Below are 7,809 nucleotides of genomic sequence, written 5' to 3'. Positions count from 1 at the left end.
CCCCTTTGATCGCATCCCATCGGGGTCCCCGGTGGGCATATGCCTCAATTTGAGCTTGGTTAGGTCATAGGTACATTTGGAAACAAGGATCATCACATATGATCTCAAGTTTCTCTCCGGTTCACCTCAGGGAGTTCCCCCTATACATGCAGACCGCCCAAGTGTACGAACCCCCGTCCGAGAAGCCGGACACACTTGGGGGGTAGCCTTGGATATAAAACCATCTCAAATCACTTTTGTGCATTCCATGTGGACACACACAAGTTTTGGGGCCATTCCCTACATCTGATGCTCGATTTCCGACGAAACCCTAGTTCTGTTGACCGCGCGGTCTACCCCTTTGACTGCATCCCATCGGGGGTCCCCCGGTGGGCATATGCCTCAATTTGAGCTTGGTTAGGTCATAGGTACATTTGGAAACAAGGATCATCACATATGATCTCAAGTTTCTCTCCGGTTCACCTCCGAGGGAGTTCCCCTATACATGCAGACCGCCTAAGTGTAGGAACCCCCGTCCGAGAAGCCGACACACACAGGGGTAGACTTGGATATAAAACCATCTCAAATCACTTTTGTGCATGCCATGTGGGCACACACAAGTTTTGGGGCCATTCTCTACATCTGATGCTCGATTTCCGACGAAACCCTAGTTCTGTTGACCGCGCGGTCTACCCCTTTGACTGCATCCCATCGGGGGTCCCCCGGTGGCATATGCCTCCATTTGATCTTGGTTAGGTCATAGGTACATTTGGAAACAAGGATCATCACATATGATCTCAAGTTTCTCTCCGGTTCACCTCCGAGGGAGTTCCCCCCTATACATGCGAGACCGCCTAAGTGTAGGAACCCCCGTCCGAGAAGCCGGACACACTGGGGGTAGCCTTGGATATAAAACCATCTCAAATCACTTTTGTGCATTCCATGTGGACACACACAAGTTTTGGGGCCATTCCCTAGATCCGATGCTCGATTTCCGACGAAACCCTAGTTACGTTGACCGCGCGGTCTACCCCTTTGATCGCATCCCATCGGGGTCCCCGGTTGGCATATGCCTCAATTTGAGCTTGGTTAGCTCATAGGTACATGTGGAAACAAGGATCATCACATATGATCTCAAGTTTCTCTCCGGTTCACCTCCGAGGGAGTTCCCCCCTATACATGCAGACCGCCCAAGTGTAGGAACCCCTGTCCGAGAAGCCGACACACTGGGGGTAGCCTTGAATATAAAACCATCTCAAATCACTTTTGTGCATTCCATGTGGACACACACAAGTTTTGGGGCCATTCTCTACATCTGATGCTCGATTTCCGACGAAACCCTAGTTCTGTTGACCGCGCGGTCTACCCCTTAGATCGCATCCCATCGGGGTCCCCGGTGGGCATATGCCTCAATTTGAGCTTGGTTAGGTCATAGGTACATGTGGAAACAAGGATCATCACATATGATCTCAAGTTTCTCTCCGGTTCACCTCCGAGGGAGTTCCCCCTATACATGCGAGATCCGCCCAAGTGTAGGAACCCCCGTCCGAGAAGCCGACACACACAGGGGGTAGCCTTGGATATAAAACCATCTCAAATCACTTTTGTGCATTCCATGTGGACACACACAAGTTTTGGGGCCATTCTCTACATCGATGCTCGATTTCCGACGAAACCCTAGTTACGTTGACCGCGCGGTCTACCCCTTTGATCGCATCCCATCGGGGTCCCCGGTGGGCATATGCCTCCATTTGAGCTTGGTTAGGTCATAGGTACATTTGGAAACAAGGATCATCACATATGATCTCAAGTTTCTCTCAGGTTCACCTCCGAGGGAGTTCCCCCTATACATGCGAGACCGCCCAAGTGTAGGAACCCCTGTCCGAGAAGCCGACACACCTCGGGGGTAGCCTTGAATATAAAACCATCTCAAATCACTTTTGTGCATTCCATGTGGACACACACAAGTTTTGGGGCCATTCTCTACATCTGATGCTCGATTTCCGACGAAACCCTAGTTCTGTTGACCGCGCGGTCTACCCCTTTGACTGCATCCCATCGGGGGTCCCCCGGTGGGCATATGCCTCAATTTGAGCTTGGTTAGGTCATAGGTACATGTGGAAACAAGGATCATCACATATGATCTCAAGTTTCTCTCCGGTTCACCTCCGAGGGAGTTCCCCCTATACATGCAGAATCTGCCTAAGTGTAGGAACCCCTGTCCGAGAAGCCGGACACACCTGGGGGGGTAGCCTTGGATATAAAACCATCTCAAATCACTTTTGTGCATGCCATGTGGGCACACACAAGTTTTGGGGCCATTCTCTACATCTGATGCTCGATTTCCGACGAAACCCTAGTTCTGTTGACCGCGCGGTCTACCCCTTTGACTGCATCCCATCGGGGTCCCCGGTGGGCATATGCCTCCATTTGAGCTTGGTTAGGTCATAGGTACATTTGGAAACAAGGATCATCACATATGATCTCAAGTTTCTCTCCGGTTCACCTCCGAGGAGTTCCCCCTATACATGCAGACCGCCTAAGTGTAGGAACCCCCTGTCCGAGAAGCCGACACACACAGGGGGTAGCCTTGGATATAAAACCATCTCAAATCACTTTTGTGCATTCCATGTGGACACACACAAGTTTTGGGGCCATTCCCTAGATCCGATGCTCGATTTCCGACGAAACCCTAGTTCTGTTGACCGCGCGGTCTACCCCTTTGACTGCATCCCATCGGGGGTCCCCCGGTGGGCATATGCCTCAATTTGAGCTTGGTTAGGTAACAGGAAGGTTTGGACACAAGGATGATCACATATGATCTCAAGTGTCTCTCCGGGTCTCCGCCGAGGGGGTTCCCCCTATACATGCAGACACAGCCCACGTGTACGCACCCCCTGTACGAGAAGCCGGACACACCTGGGGGGTAGCCTTGGATATAAAACCATCTCAAATCACTTTTGTGCATTCCATGTGGACACACACAAGTTTTGGGGCCATTCCCTACATCTGATGCTCGATTTCCGACGAAACCCTAGTTCTGTTGACCGCGCGGTCTACCCCTTTGACTGCATCCCATCGGGGGTCCCCCGGTGGGCATATGCCTCAATTTGAGCTTGGTTAGGTCATAGGTACATTTGGAAACAAGGATCATCACATATGATCTCAAGTTTCTCTCCGGTTCACCTCCGATGGAGTTCCCCCCTATACATGCAGAATCTGCCTAAGTGTAGGAACCCCCTGTCCGAGAAGCCGGACACACCTGGGGGGGGTAGCCTTGGATATAAAACCATCTCAAATCACTTTTGTGCATGCCATGTGGGCACACACAAGTTTTGGGGCCATTCTCTACATCTGATGCTCGATTTCCGACGAAACCCTAGTTCTGTTGACCGCGCGGTCTACCCCTTTGACTGCATCCCATCGGGGATCCCCCGGTGGGCATATGCCTCCATTTGAGCTTGGTTAGGTCATAGGTACATTTGGAAACAAGGATCATCACATATGATCTCAAGTTTCTCTCCGGTTCACCTCAGGAGTTCCCCCTATACATGCAGACCGCCTAAGTGTAGGAACCCCCTGTCCGAGAAGCCGGACACACCTGGGGGGTAGCCTTGGATATAAAACCATCTCAAATCACTTTTGTGCATTCCATGTGGACACACACAAGTTTTGGGGCCATTCCCTAGATCCGATGCTCGATTTCCGACGAAACCCTAGTTCTGTTGACCGCGCGGTCTACCCCTTTGACTGCATCCCATCGGGGGTCCCCCGGTGGGCATATGCCTCAATTTGAGCTTGGTTAGCTCATAGGTACATGTGGAAACAATGATCATCACATATGATCTCAAGTTTCTCTCCGGTTCACCTCCGAGGGAGTTCCCCCCTATACATGCAGAATCTGCCCAAGTGTAGGAACCCCCTGTCCGAGAAGCCTACACACACAGGGGGTAGCCTTGAATATAAAACCATCTCAAATCACTTTTGTGCATTCCATGTGGACACACACAAGTTTTGGGGCCATTCTCTACATCTGATGCTCGATTTCCGACGAAACCCTAGTTCTGTTGACCGCGCGGTCTACCCCTTTGACTGCATCCCATCGGGGGTCCCCCGGTGGGCATATGCCTCAATTTGAGCTTGGTTAGGTCATAGGTACATGTGGAAACAAGGATCATCACATATGATCTCAAGTTTCTCTCCGGTTCACCTCCGAGGGAGTTCCCCCCTATACATGCAGAATCTGCCCAAGTGTAGGAACCCCCTGTCCGAGAAGCCGACACACAGGGGGGTAGCCTTGGATATAAAACCATCTCAAATCACTTTTGTGCATTCCATGTGGACACACACAAGTTTTGGGGCCATTCTCTACATCCGATGCTCGATTTCCGACGAAACCCTAGTTACGTTGACCGCGCGGTCTACCCCTTTGATCGCATCCCATCGGGGTCCCCGGTGGGCATATGCCTCCATTTGAGCTTGGTTAGGTCATAGGTACATTTGGAAACAAGGATCATCACATATGATCTCAAGTTTCTCTCCGGTTCACCTCCGAGGAGTTCCCCCTATACATGCAGACCGCCCAAGTGTAGGAACCCCCGTCCGAGAAGCCGGACACACAGGGGGTAGCCTTGAATATAAAACCATCTCAAATCACTTTTGTGCATTCCATGTGGACACACACAAGTTTTGGGGCCATTCTCTACATCTCGATGCTCGATTTCCGACGAAACCCTAGTTCTCATGGACCGCGCGGTCTACCCCTTTGATCGCATCCCATCGGGGTCCCCGGTGGGAATATGCCTCAATTTGAGCTTGGTTAGGTCATAGGTACATGTGGAAACAAGGATCATCACATATGATCTCAAGTTTCTCTCCGTTCACCTCCGAGGGAGTTCCCCCTATACATGCAGACCGCCTAAGTGTAGGAACCCCTGTCCGAGAAGCCGACACACCGGGGGTAGCCTTGGATATAAAACCATCTCAAATCACTTTTGTGCATTCCATGTGGACACACACAAGTTTTGGGGCCATTCTCTACATCCGATGCTCGATTTCCGACGAAACCCTAGTTACGTTGACCGCGCGGTCTACCCTTTGATCGCATCCCATCGGGGTCCCCGGTGGGCATATGCCTCCATTTGAGCTTGGTTAGGTCATAGGTACATTTGAAAACAAGGATCATCACATATGATCTCAAGTTTCTCTCCGGTTCACCTCCGAGGGAGTTCCCCCTATACATGCAGACCGCCTAAGTGTAGGAACCCCCGTCCGAGAAGCCGGACACACCCGGGGGTAGCCTTGGATATAAAACCATCTCAAATCACTTTTGTGCATTCCATGTGGACACACACAAGTTTTGGGGCCATTCACTAGATCCGATGCTCGATTTCCGACGAAACCCTAGTTACTGTTGACCGCGCGGTCTACCCCTTTGACTGCATCCCATCGGGGGTCCCCCGGTGGGCATATGCCTCAATTTGAGCTTGGTTAGCTCATAGGTACATGTGGAAACAAGGATCATCACATATGATCTCAAGTTTCTCTCCGGTTCACCTCCGAGGGAGTTCCCCTATACATGCAGACCGCCCAAGTGTAGGAACCCCCGTCCGAGAAGCCGTACACACACAGGGGGTAGCCTTGAATATAAAACCATCTCAAATCACTTTTGTGCATTCCATGTGGACACACACAAGTTTTGGGGCCATTCTCTACATCGATGCTCGATTTCCGACGAAACCCTAGTTACGTTGACCGCGCGGTCTACCCCTTTGACTGCATCCCATCGGGGGTCCCCCGGTGGGCATATGCCTCAATTTGAGCTTGGTTAGGTCATAGGTACATGTGGAAACAAGGATCATCACATATGATCTCAAGTTTCTCTCCGGTTCACCTCCGAGGGAGTTCCCCCCTATACATGCGAGACCGCCCAAGTGTAGGAACCCCCGTCCGAGAAGCCGGACACACACAGGGGGTAGCCTTGGATATAAAACCATCTCAAATCACTTTTGTGCATTCCATGTGGACACACACAAGTTTTGGGGCCATTCTCTACATCTGATGCTCGATTTCCGACGAAACCCTAGTTATGTTGACCGCGCGGTCTACCCTTTGATCGCATCCCATCGGGGGTCCCCCGGTGGGCATATGCCTCCATTTGAGCTTGGTTAGGTCATAGGTACATTTGGAAACAAGGATCATCACATATGATCTCAAGTTTCTCTCCGGTTCACCTCCGAGGGAGTTCCCTATACATGCAGACCGCCCAAGTGTAGGAACCCCTGTCCGAGAAGCCGGACACACACCTGGGGGGTAGCCTTGAATATAAAACCATCTCAAATCACTTTTGTGCATTCCATGTGGACACACACAAGTTTTGGGGCCATTCTCTACATCTGATGCTCGATTTCCGACGAAACCCTAGTTCTGTTGACCGCGCGGTCTACCCCTTTGACTGCATCCCATCGGGGGTCCCCCGGTGGGCATATGCCTCAATTTGAGCTTGGTTAGGTCATAGGTACATGTGGAAACAAGGATCATCACATATGATCTCAAGTTTCTCTCCGGTTCACCTCCGAGGGAGTTCCCCCCTATACATGCAGAATCTGCCTAAGTGTAGGAACCCCCTGTCCGAGAAGCCGGACACACCTGGGGGGGTAGCCTTGGATATAAAACCATCTCAAATCACTTTTGTGCATTCCATGTGGACACACACAAGTTTTGGGGCCATTCTCTACATCTGATGCTCGATTTCCGACGAAACCCTAGTTCTGTTGACCGCGCGGTCTACCCCTTTGACTGCATCCCATCGGGGGTCCCCCGGTGGGCATATGCCTCCATTTGAGCTTGGTTAGGTCATAGGTACATTTGGAAACAAGGATCATCACATATGATCTCAAGTTTCTCTCCGGTTCACCTCCGAGGGAGTTCCCCCCTATACATGCAGACCCGCCTAAGTGGAGGAACCCCCTGTCCGAGAAGCCGGACACACCTGGGGGGGTAGCCTTGGATATAAAACCATCTCAAATCACTTTTGTGCATTCCATGTGGACACACACAAGTTTTGGGGCCATTCCCTAGATCCGATGCTCGATTTCCGACGAAACCCTAGTTCTGTTGACCGCGCGGTCTACCCCTTTGACTGCATCCCATCGGGGGTCCCCCGGTGGGCATATGCCTCAATTTGAGCTTGGTTAGCTCATAGGTACATGTGGAAACAAGGATCATCACATATGATCTCAAGTTTCTCTCCGGTTCACCTCCGAGGGAGTTCCCCCCTATACATGCAGAATCTGCCCAAGTGTAGGAACCCCCTGTCCGAGAAGCCGGACACACCTCGGGGGTAGCCTTGAATATAAAACCATCTCAAATCACTTTTGTGCATTCCATGTGGACACACACAAGTTTTGGGGCCATTCTCTACATCTGATGCTCGATTTCCGACAAAACCCTAGTTCTGATGACCGCGCGGTCTACCCCTTTGACTGCATCCCATCGGGGGTCCCCCGGTGGGCATATGCCTCAATTTGAGCTTGGTTAGGTCATAGGTACATGTGGAAACAAGGATCATCACATATGATCTCAAGTTTCTCTCCGGTTCACCTCCGAGGGAGTTCCCCCCTATACATGCATAATCTGCCTAAGTGTAGGAACCCCCTGTCCGAGAAGCCGGACACACCTGGGGGGGTAGCCTTGGATATAAAACCATCTCAAATCACTTTTGTGCATTCCATGTGGACACACACAAGTTTTGGGGCCATTCTCTACATCTGATGCTCGATTTCCGACGAAACCCTAGTTCTGTTGACCGCGCGGTCTACCCCTTTGACT

This window comes from Lolium perenne, chromosome 5 (assembly GCF_019359855.2).
Source record: "Lolium perenne isolate Kyuss_39 chromosome 5, Kyuss_2.0, whole genome shotgun sequence".
Classification (NCBI taxonomy): Eukaryota; Viridiplantae; Streptophyta; class Magnoliopsida; order Poales; family Poaceae; genus Lolium; species Lolium perenne.
This window is presented reverse-complemented; position numbering follows the sequence as displayed.